Below are 12,484 nucleotides of genomic sequence, written 5' to 3'. Positions count from 1 at the left end.
TCTACAATGAATAGACATAAATAAAGTGCAAGGTACTTTAACAAACATAATCTTCTTCTCAACAACAATGATGTAGATATTAATCTCTCTGTGCCATACTCTTCATCTGAAAAATGGAGATGAGTGACGTTCCCAGGAGTCCAAGGTTCTAACAGCCAGTGGAGCTGGGATTCAGATCTGAATATGACTACTCCCAGAGTCACTGTTTTTCCCACTCACTGTGATAGACTGCCCCCCAAACAAAGTACACTGGACTGAAATCAGAAGAAATGGAGTTTAGTCCTAACCCTGCAGCTTAACCAGCTGTGTAACCTTAGGAAAGTCACTTTACCTTTCTAGGTTTCAGTTTTCTCATCTGAAAATTCTGATTTATCACTGCTCTCTGTGGACTTCCTTTAACATTTCCTGTAGTGCATATCTGTGGTCAACAAATTTCCTCCTCTTTTATTAAAGTAAATTTATTTCACCTTCAGTTTTGGAGGTTATTTTTGCTGGATATAAAATTGTAGGTTGACAGGTTTTTGTTTTGTTTTATTTTGTTTTTCTTTAGTTTAAGGTTGTTATTCTTTTTTTTTATGTTCATTTATTTTTGAGAGACAGAGTGAGCAGGGTAGGGGTAGAGAGAGGAGACAGAATCCCAAGCAGACTCTGTGCTGTCAGCACAGAGCCCCTAATGGGGCTTGAACTCATGGAGCTGTGAGACCATGACCTAAGCTGAAACCAAGAGTCAGGCGCTTAACCAACTGAGCTACCAGGTGCCCCTAGGTTGTTATTCTTTGGCTTGTAGTTTGTATCATTAAAAAAAAAAATTTTTTATGTTTATTTATTGAGAGAGAGAGACAGAGAGAGAGAGAGAGACAGAGAGAGAGAGAGAGAGAGAGAGAGAGAGAGAGAGAGCAGGGGAGGGGCAGAGAGAGGGAGACACAGAATCTGAAGCAGGCTCCAGGCTCTGAGCTGTTAGCACAGAGCCAGACATGGGGCTCGAACTCATGAACCATGAGATTGTGACCTGAGCCAAAGTCGGATGTTCAACCAACTGAGCCACCCAGGCACTTCAGTTTGCATCATTTCTAATAAGAAGTTTGTGGCCATTCTTATGTTTAGTTCCCCTGTATGTTATGTGGCTTTTTTCCCCCTCTAGCTGCTTTTAAGATTTACTCTTTATCTTTGCTTTTCAGCAATTTAACTATGATAAACCTAAGTGTGGTCTTCTTTGCATTTATCCTGCTTGAGGTTTATAGAGTTTCTTAGATTCTGATCAAATACATTTTTCAGCTGACCCATTCTTTCTCTTCTCCTTTTGAGACTCTAATTACACATATGTTAGACAACTTAATATTATTATTCCACAGGTTACCTGTTCTCTGCTCATTTATTTTTTTTTACCTTTTTTTTTCTTGCTCTGCTTCAGCTTGAATTCTATTCACCTGTCTTCAAGTGCACTAAACATTCTATAAGCCAAAGTCCAATCTGATTTTAAGCCCATCTAATAACTCTTATTTCAGATATTGTATTTTCCAGCTTCAAATTTCTATCTGGTTCTTCTAACATTTCCATTGCTCTTCTGAAATACTCCATCTCTTCACCCATTACATTTTTTCCTATATATTATTTAATATATTTATTATAAAAATCTTGAAGTCCTTGTTAGCTAATGCCAACAGCTGGGTCATCTTTAGGTTTCCTTTTACTGACCCCATTCTTTTCTTTACTATGGTTCACATTTTCCTATTTCTTCTAGTTCCTTATAATTTTTAATCATATTCTTAGCACTGTCTATAAAAGAACAATAGAGGAAAAGATACATTTTGTATTTGTTTTGTTTTATATATTTCTGAGACTGTAAGCATTCCTCTGTGTGGTAATTAAATTGAGGGACTAATCATTCAGATTCCTCTTATAGTCAAGTTGAACTGAGGCTGGATAGCAGGTCTTATTACATGGAATTCACCTGGGATTGTTTTTAATTTTTTTTAAGTTTATTTATTTTGAGAGGATGCGTGAGTGGGGTAGGGGCAGAAAGAGAGGGAGAGAGAGAACCCCAAGTAGGCACTGCACTGTTAGCACAGAGTCTGATGCAGGGCTGGAACTCATGAACCTTGAGATCATGACCCGAGCCAAAACGAAGAGTCAGATGCTTAACTGACTGAGCCACGCAGGTGCCCCAGAATTCACCTGGGATTAGCTCAACCTCTAACCCCCTGAGCTGCTGCTACCTCTTAAATCTTGTCAGTATTTGAGCTGGAAAGAGCTTGGCTACAGTTTCAATTATTTTTGGTTCAACTTTGGATCCAACCCTGGCAGGATATCACTGCACAAATATGTGGGATATAAAACTTCTTTGTGCCTCCCCTACCTCCTGCAATGCTGCTTTCTTATTAGTAAAAACTGGAACAGTAGAAAATTATTGGGCCAAGTGGTTTGTTTTTGCATTTTGGATTCTTCCAGATTCCAATTCACACTCCAATTCCAAGAGTCCATACCATTAACTAAGACTTGGGAGATTTCCCCTTGACTCTGTAAAGCCTCCCCATCTATGCCAGGGCTACCTGTATCCAGACCACGTGCTTGTCCTCAGGTATGAAAATTGTTATGGCTCTTTGCTCACTTTTAAAGGAATTCACTTTGGAATTCAGTTCATCAACATTTCCTTGCATCCACTACTGTTCACTGACCCCCAAGAAATATATGATTTTTATTTTGTCCAGGATTTTCTTGTTACTGTGGAGGCAAATGTTTTTCAAGCCTTACTACATTCTAACTGGAAGAGGCAGTCTTCAAATGTTTTTAACAAAATAGAATGGTGAACAACAGAATAAATCAGAATACATGTACTGCATGAAGGTAAGGGTAAATATCACTTCAGAATGTTTGTTTCAGGTATGTGTGTGTGCTATGGATTGCAAATGTATTTATAATGGTGAGGTGTGGTCAAAAAAATTAGCAAGTCTGTCTAGGGACATTAAAGTCCCTTCAGTGCAAGGCAAGGAGTTTAGAGAAAGGATATCAAGACACTAATCCCCCCCTCCATTAATGTTTGTTTATTTTTGAGAGAGCGACAATGAGTCGGGGAGGGACAGAAAGAGAAGGAGACAGAGGATCTGAAGCAGGCTCCACGCCAACAGCAAAGACCCAATGCAGGGCTCAAATACACGAACCATGAGATCGTGACCTGAGCCTAAGTTGGCCACTTACCCAAAGGACACTGATCTTTAAAGAGACTTGTCTACTGTTAGCTGGATTTCAGGCACTGAAACATTTCAGAAACACAAAAGTTTTTACATGTCAACACGGAACAAAAGAAGTCCCTGGAAAAATACACAAAGCATAAATTATCACAATAGGCCACTGATGTTAGAGAAGGATAAAATACATCCAGATATTTTAATAACCACCAGGCTTTGGTTTTTATTAAAGCCAGTTTCTGGGCCTATGTATTATAATTCAATTTGCTGCTTACCGATTGCTATTATTAGATTAAGAATGCAAAGAAAGATTCTGGAGAGAGAATGTGCTCCTTTTATATTTGGCTTCTTTAATAAAAATATTTTTAAACTCTCTTTTTTTGGAGGGAAAGAGACAAAAAGACTCTCTGAATGTAAGAAAGCTATTCTTAGGTGAACAGAAGAAGTCACCTTTAACTCAGCATTTATGAAACAAACCAAATGTTATAAAACATAGGTAGAGGGGCTCCTGGGGGTGGCTCAGTCGGTTAAGCATCCAACTTTGGTTCAGGTCATGATCTCACATCACAGCTCATGAGTTTGAGCCCTGCATGGGCGTCTGTGCTGACAGCTCAGAGCCTGAGCCTGCTTCAGATTCTGTGGCCCCTTTCTCTCTCCCCCTCCCCTGCTCACGCTCTGTCTCTCTCTCAAAAGTAATAAACACTAAAATAATTAAAATAAAAAAAACATAGGTGGAGACCATAATATTTATAAGGGAGGCATCACAGTATAGGATACAAAGAGTGCGGGATTTACAACTGGACACCTGGATTCAATTTTTCTGCAACTTACTTAATGGTGTGCCTTGTACTCTTAACCCATCCAAGCTTTACTCTATAACAAGGGAATAACACTCACCTGTAGAGTTACTGCAAGGATCAAATGAGATAATATATAAAGTGTCTTAAACAAAGTAAGTGCCCAAGAACAGTTATGACACTACTGTCACAACTTATTTAAATATTATATGTATATAAGTGCCAGTACACATTCTCACCAATCTAACCTCCTGAATGTCTATTTCTATCCCTATTACAACAACCTCAGTTCATGTTCCTTATCATTCTTCTAGAACTACCATGATGTAGTCTCCTAGATGGCCTACCTGCTTCCAGTATCCACCTCCTTCCAACACTGTTGCCAAAGTGATATTTCTAATACTTAGATAAGATCAGGTCACAGTTAAGACCTTTTGGAGGAACTCCATAATTTACCAAAGGGGTTATCACAACATGCTCCCAAGGAACAATGGACTTCTAAGATCTGATATAAAAACTAAGTACATCCCACACACTAGCTTGCAGAAATAAGTTAAATTAGTGGATAGAACTTCCTCAATATTAAGTTTTTTCCTCCACAAACACACCTGAAACATTTGATTCTTGCTACTATTTGTGGTGTTGGTCAATGCTGACAAAATGGCAAAACAAATAAACACAGGGCCAACAAAAATTTATGTAGAAACTGTGGACAAGCCAATCATGCAGCTTTTTAAAAAATGTCATAGGTACACATATGTGTGCTTTTATTTTTTTACTTTTTAAAGTTATTTATTTATTCATTCACTCATTCTTTCTTTCTTGAGAGAGTGCACACACTGGAGGGGCAGAGAGAGAGGGAAAGAGAGAGAATCTCAAGCAGGCTCCACACTGTCAGCACAGAGGCCAATAAAATTCTCCATTGAATTTGCTTCAAATATTTTAAAGCAAAGGAGAAAAAAAAAAAGGTCAAACCGGCTTCTACCTCTCAAACTTTTACCAGCTTGTCAACTGTTCCTTGAGCAACAAATCTTCAAAGCAAGCACAAACAGGATATCAGCCTTTTATCTCACTCCTAATCAGAGGAAACAGCCTTATAGGTAACTAAAAATGATACTCAAAATAGCAAAGAAACTTTAAAAAAAGCCCCTAATATTACTAATAATAGACAATAAAACTTCTTAACAGTTATTGTGCCTAACTGTAAAGCAATAGGATTCTTCAAAAAATAAATTTAATGCCTTAATAGTTCAATAAACTCTCTTAAGACCTCTGTCATGGTGATTTTCTGAGGTTTTTCGTTTTGTTTTGTTTTGTTTTTTAGCTATTTTCTTTTTTCAATCGGGCTTCACACCCAACACGGAGCCCAATTCAGGGCCTGAACTCATGACCCTGAGCTCAAGACTCAAGCTGAGATCAAGAGTCGGACACTTAACTGACCGAGCCACCCAGGTGCCCCTTCCTGAGTTGTTTTTTTTTTAATGAAACGATGAAAAATGACAGTTGACTTAATGCAGATTATATTCAGATGTTGAGGCACAAGTCAAAGAATTAGAATAATGCTAACCTCGTGACTGTGTTAAACGGCTGGTTATCCACACTTCAAAAAACTTCCAAATGACTACAATTCTTCGCTGTTCACTGAATCTAATGGGTACTGATGGAGATTTTACTTAACAAAGCTGCGTAACCCTGGGAACTACTCTCATAACTAACCCAATGGTCTTACTGACTGAATGTGTCCCCCCCCCCCCCCATTCCTATGTTGAAGTCCTAATCCTCAATGGGATGGTATTGGAGATGAGGCCTTTGGGAGGTCATGAGGATGAAGTACTCATGAATGGGATGAGTGCCCTTATAAGAAGAAACATAAGAGAGATAGATGATCTCTCTCTCCACCATGGGAGGATACAACAAGACAGCCATCTGTAAACCAGGAAGAGAGCCCTCACCAGGAACCCAACTGGATGGCACCTTGATATTGGACTTCTCAGCCTCTAGAACTGTGAGAAATAAATTTTTGTTAAGCCACCCAGTCGATGGTATTTTTGTTATAGCAGCCTAAGCTGACTAGACAAAGGGTAATTCCAACTTCAAAACATACCTCTTATCCTGACCACTCACTATCTTCATTGCTACCACACCAATCCACGCCATCATCTCTCCCTCTCTTGTTTTCTGATTTCTACTCATTTTTCACATCTCCTGTCCATCTTATCTAAGGTAAGGCTTCTTTCAGGGCGCCTGGGTGTCTCAGTCACTTAAGCATCCATCTTCGGCTCAGGTCATGATCTTGTGGTTCTCAGGTTCAAACCCCGCGTCAGCTCTCTGCTGTCAGTGCAGAGACTGCTTCAGATCCTATGCCCCTCCATCCCTACCCCAGTTGTGTGTGCGCGCTCTCTCTCTCAAAATTAACATTAAAAAAAAATAAAAATAAGGCTTCTTCCCCCACATATTTTTCTATGCCTTCACTCTGCTATATTTTCTCCATAGAGCTAATCATTTACCTGAAATTCCATTATTTGTTTGTTCACTTCTTGTTTGTTTTCCCGACTGGAACATAAGATTGTTCATGACTATATTCCCAGCACCTAGAAGAGTGTGCCCCATATAGTAATCCCTCAATAAATATTTGCTGAATTAATGACTAAACCCTAAATATAAGAATGTATAAAGAGGGTGGGAATGCAAGCTGGTGCAGCCACTCTGGAAAACAGTATGGAGGTTCCTCAAGAAACTAAAAATAGAACTACCCTACAACCCAGCAATTGCACTACTAGGCATTTATCCAAGGGATACGGGTGTGCTGTTTCGAAGGGACACATGCACCCCCATGTTTATAGCAGCACTAGCAACAATAGCCAAAGTATGGAAAGAGCCCAAATGTCCATCAATGGATGAATGGATAAAGAAGATGTGGTATATATATATACAATGGAGTATTTCTCGGCAATCAAAAAGAATGAAATCTTGCCATTTGCTACTACGTGGATGGAACTGGAGGGTATTATACTAAGTGAAATTAGTCAGTCAGAGAAAGACAAATATCATATGACTTCACTCCTATTAGAACTTTAAGAGACAAAACAGATGAACCTAAGGGAAGGGAAACAAAAATAATATAAAAACAGGGAGGGGGACAAAACACAAGAGACTCATAAATATGGAGAACAAACTGAGGGTTAGGGGAGGGGGAGTGGGAGGGGGGATGGGCTAAATGGGTAAGGGGCACTAAGGAATCTACTCCTAAAATCACTGTTGCACTATATGCTAACTAATTTGGATGTAAATTTAAAAAATAAAAAATAAAATTTAAAAAAAAGGATGTAAAAAGAGGAAAGGTTTATGAAAATCAGCAATGCCTGTTACTTTAAGAGTTTCTAATGATTTGAAGTTGCCCCATTTGTAGGAGGGGAAAACATGTTAAAATACTTTAAGGATAAATGAGTAACACCAAAACAGCTTATTTAAAATGATAACAAGCACCACAATAATAAGGTCCTTTTTATATATTTATGATTTGTTGGGCACTATACACATCTCATTTAATCCTCACAACAATCTCTGGAGGAAGGTATTTTGATTTTCTAGGTGAGAAAATTGAGGCTTAGCAGGGTTAGATAATTTTTTTAAAAGTAGGCTCCACACCCAAAGTGGGGCTTTAACTTATGACCCTGAGATCAAGAGTCCAATGCTCTACTGACTGAGCCAGCCAAGCATCCCAGGGTTATATAACATTTTTAAATGTTTATTTATTTGAGAGAGAGAGCGAGCACAGGAGAGAGGCAGAGAGAGAGAGAGAGAGAGAGAGAGAGAGAGAGAGAGAGAAAATCACAAGCAGGCTTCGTGCTGTCAGCACAGAGCCTGATTCAGGGCCCAATCCCACAAACCATGACCTGAGCCAAAACCAAGAGTAGGAAGCTCCACCGACTGAGCCACCCAGGCACCCTGGGTTGAATAACTTTTTAGGGTCATATACATTACATTATTAAGTGGAAAAACTGGAATTTAAACTCTAAAACTCTTGTTCTTATTAGCAAATAGCATATTACCTTCAAGATAAAGACATTTTGATAAGGGACATATCTAAAGTCAGAGGTCTCCAAACTCTGATTTGAAACTCCTATGAAAAAAAATGATTTATGTATATTTATAAATTAGACACAACTATAATAATATGCATATTATAAAATGAAAATTTTAAAGCACGAGATATATTTTTTAATTAAAAAAATTTTTTTAACATTTATTCATTTATAACAGTCAGAGAGCACAGGCAGGGTAGGGACAGAGAGAGTGGGAGACACAGAATTGAAGCGGCTCCAGGCTCCGAGCTATCAGCACAGAGCCCGACATGGGGCTCGAACTTACAGACCGTGAGATCATGACCTGAGCCGAAGTCGGACACTTAACCGACTGAGCCACCCAGGTGCCCCGAGATATACTTTTTAAATTTTTTTAATGTTTATTTTATTTTTGAGAGAGAGAATGAGCAGGGGAGACAGAGACAGAATCTGAAGCAGGCTCCAGGCTCTGAGCTGTCAGCACAGAGCCCAACGCGGGGCTCGAACCCACGAACCGTGAGATCATGCATGACCTGAGCTGAGTTGGTCGGTTAACCGACTGAGCCACCCAAGCACCCTAAAGCATGAGATATTGTTAAAAATAATTTTATTTTATTAGCTTTGTTAAAAATTAACTATATAGATGGAGGACAAAAGAACCATTTCATTCTTACTAAAGTATTATAAATTGTAAATATTTTATGTAAGAGCAATGTGATTGTACATGATTTTTTTTCTTGAAACAATGATTCAAATATCTAGTTCTAAACTCAGCGTATTTTCTGCTTGATTCTAAGTGTGTTATGGGCTGGATTGTGTCTCTCCCCCATCCCCTCCCTCATTCATGTGTTGAAGTCCCAACCCCCAGTATCTCAGAATATGACTGCATTTGGAGACAGTCTTTCAAAATGTAATCAAGTTAAAATAAAATCACTAGAGTGGGCCCTAATCCAATATAACTGGTATCCCTATAAGAAAAGGAATTTGGGACACAGACACAGAAAGAAGACCATGTGAAGACACAGGGAGAAGACAGCATTCTATAAAGCCAAGGAGAGAGGCCCCAGAAGAAACCAACACCTTAATTTCAGACATCTACCCTCCAAAAGTGTAAGAAAATAAACTCCACTGTTTAAGTCACTGAGTCTGGGGTACTTTGTTATGGCAGCTGAGCTGACTAATACAAAGGGTTATAGGAGTTGAAAAAGATAGCTCACCACAATACCTAGAAGCCAAAGAAAGAAGAGCTTTGTGGACTGAATTGAAATACTCATCCGTGAATTCCATTCACAACTAAGCAAAAGTTTCTGCTGAAATCTGGCTGGTGTATTTCCATCTTCTCCAAAGTCTATGGACTATATTTGCAAACTAACTGGTCAGTGTTAAATTATTTAAATTTTTAACAAACTGATTAAAAATCCATTGGAACTACTTTGAAAGGTTTTATTTTATTTAAAAAAAAATTTAATGTTTATTTTTGAGAGAGAGAGGGAGAGAGACAGAACACAAGTTGGGGAGGGGCAGAGAGAGAGGGAGACACAGAATCCAAAGCAGGCTCCAGGCTCTGAGCTGTCAGCACAGAGCTCAATGCAGGGTTTGAACCCATGGACCACGAGATCATAACCTGACCCGAAGTCAAACGCTCAACCGACTGAGCCACCCAGGTGCCCCAAGATTTTATTTTTTTAAATGTTTACGCATTTTGAGTGGTGGGGAGGGGCAGAGAGAGGGAGGACAGAGGATCCAAAGCCAGCTCTGAGCTGACGACAGTGAGCCCGATGCGGGGCTTGAAGTCATGAACTGTGAGATCATGACTTGAGCTGAACTTGGATACTTAACCAACTAAGCCAACCAGGTACCCCTGAAAGATTTTAAAACAGACCAGAAAATTGTTTCCAAGGGTCCTAAGTGTGCAGATATGAAGCTTTTATAGATGATATACATCCTTTGTTTTGGGCAACAATAAATAGCAATGAAAACACTTCCAGACACCAAATCCTCTCTCTAAATCATGAGATTCTTCAGAAAAACAATAGAGTTCTCATTCATTCTTAAAACATCACTTTTACCTTGAAGGGATATATTGAATGTGTCTATATTTTTAAAAATTTCTGCCAATAATCAATTGTTATTACAGAAACCCAACAGTTCTGGCACTTTTCTACTGGTAAAGGAAATATTTTAAACTTTTAAACTTTCAACTTCTAAACTTTTAAAAATACTTCTCCATAACAAACTAAGAAACTACATGAAATACAAATTCTTTTTTTTTCTTTTTAAGTTTATTTAGAAAAAGAGAGAGAGAATAAGTTGGGGAGAATCAGAGGGAGAGGGGGACAGAGGATCTGAAGCGGGTTCTGTGCTGAAAGCAGAGTCTTGATGGGGGGCTCAAACTCACCAACCACAAGGTCATGACCTGAGCCAAAGTCAGATACTTAACTGACTGAGCCACCCAGGCACCCCTGAGATACAAATTATTTTCAAGGCTATTGTTCATCCTATTCTCAAAGGACTGTAATGATTCTACCATTTAAAATATAATTTGTACCTGGCTGGCTCAGTCAGTGGCATGTGTGACTCTTGATCTGAGGGTTGTGAGTTCGAGCCCCACTTTGGGTATAGAGATTATTTAAAAATAAAATCTTAAGGAGTACCTGGGTGGCTCAGACGGTTAAGTGTCTCACTTTGGCTCAGGTCACAATTTCACAGCTTGTGGGTTCGAACCCTGCGTTGGCCTTTGTGCTGACAGCTCAGAGCCTGGAGCCTGCTTCGGATTCTGTGTCTCCCCCTCTCTCTGCACCTCCCCTGCTTGCATTCTGTCTCTCTCTCTCAAAAATAAATAAACATTTTAAAAAATTAAATAAAATATAATTTTTAAATCTACCTACTTAGACACACATAAGCTGGACACATAAAAACTGCTATGTGTTGCAACAGGTAAAAGTAAACAGAAAGTGAGGATGTCACTGTCAACTCCTTTTTGCTGGGGGATGAGCACTCTTTCCCTGGGGATTAATCCCATAAATGAACTCTGACAGGAGTGAAGGCATCAGTGTCAGTCTGTATATTTAGTACAGCCTAATTTATTGCTTTTTTTAGATGAAAACGGATACAAAAACAATGCTAATGCTTTTCTCATCTCAGTGTATCACCTTGTGCACCTGTAGAAGACCATGAGTACAGAGTAAAGTATTCCAACTTACACGTGTATTACCTTTAAAGTTTACCATTTTACACAAGTAAACTGAGAATATTCAGGGGTCTGCTAAAGTAACCAGGCGACCAAAAGTTTTATGAGTATAAAATGCAAACAACTCTTTCCTTTGAAACTCAGGGTACAGAGAAGATGTAAGACGTATTTTCCTCCACAGCTTTATTGAGGTGTAACTGACATAGGATATTGTGTGAGTTTAAGGCGTACAACGTGATTTGGTAAGTGCATATACTCTGAAATGATTATCACAATAAGGTTAGTTAACACATTCATCAACTCATTACTATTTTATTTTGTATCGAGAACATTTAAGATCTACTCTGTTAGCAACAGTATTGTTAACTACTCACCAAGAACTGTCTTCTGAAAGGTGCAAAATACATGCCTACAGAGGTCATTTACATCTGGACGGTCTTAGGCTTTTCCCAAATGACAGGGAAACACAAAAGAAGCCTGGGGGAGCAGGGGACACATGCACTAGAGGCTGGAAGAAAGAAGAATGCGATTTGAGAAAAGCGTTCCTCCGTCTACATTTCAAGGAGGCTGGCAATCAAATTAGTAGCTGTCTGTGCTTCTGTTGCAGCTAGACTTCAATCTAGTGTTCGGTCAATAATCTAGTTTAGAGCCAAGCTAGGTATGGTTAATTGTATAGTGTACCATATCCAGAAATGTACCAGTCCTAAGAGGCTGTATGGGCCCCTGGTAAAACAGGCCTTAAAGTAGAACTAAGTTCCCAAACCAACATCTTAAACCATGAAGTTAGCCAAGTTTATATCAGAGCTTACAGAGAAATTCAAAATCCCTAGGAGTGTAGAAGCAGGCTCTTCAGCTAACCATACCTCTTAGAATTTAGGAGACAATTCGGATTTCCAAAGAGTTACTCTGGAGCACAGATACCAATAAAGAGTTGGATTTAGATTCACAGGAGCCAGGAGTGCTGTGCGCACTAAAAGTCCTTACCCGATTCTCGTATCAGGAGTACAGGGACCAAGCTCCCAGCAACTCTTGCCTTGTCCTATTTGTCTCCTTCATAAACCTCAAAATCTCTTTGGGATGCACCTTCAATTTGTGATATGAAAGGTGTAAAAATGCTACAGTTGAAGATGAAACACAGGTGTAGCAAAACAGAGCAAAATAGGGGTGTAGATGTTAGAGGTAGCAAAACAGAGACGTAAAAGTATTGTTCTGCCTACAGAGGATGACAACAGTTTAATTTACACAGTT

At 39.1% G+C, this 12,484-nt stretch overlaps 1 protein-coding gene across 7 annotated transcripts in view; it reads right to left on the bottom strand.

Moving 5' to 3' along the window:
- DENND2C (DENN domain containing 2C) overlaps nt 1-12,484 on the bottom strand; it is a 91,136-nt gene that overhangs the window by 58,583 nt on the left and 20,069 nt on the right. Inside the window, exons 2-3 of one of the 7 annotated variants that reach the window (XM_047872719.1) lie at nt 11,611-11,744; nt 3,196-3,308 (exon numbers count right to left, since the gene is read on the bottom strand). The exons of 2 other annotated variants lie outside the window; for them this stretch is intronic. The gene's annotated coding sequence lies outside the window, so the exon portion shown is untranslated. Of the gene's footprint in view, nt 1-3,195; nt 3,309-10,700; nt 10,734-11,610; nt 11,745-12,484 lie in introns of those variants that run through there. 4 more of the 7 variants (XM_047872721.1, XM_047872724.1, XM_047872720.1 and 1 more) reach the window with 4 other exon arrangements.

This window comes from Prionailurus viverrinus, chromosome C1 (assembly GCF_022837055.1).
Source record: "Prionailurus viverrinus isolate Anna chromosome C1, UM_Priviv_1.0, whole genome shotgun sequence".
NCBI classification, from domain to species: domain Eukaryota; kingdom Metazoa; phylum Chordata; class Mammalia; order Carnivora; family Felidae; genus Prionailurus; species Prionailurus viverrinus.
This window is presented reverse-complemented; position numbering and strand designations above follow the sequence as displayed.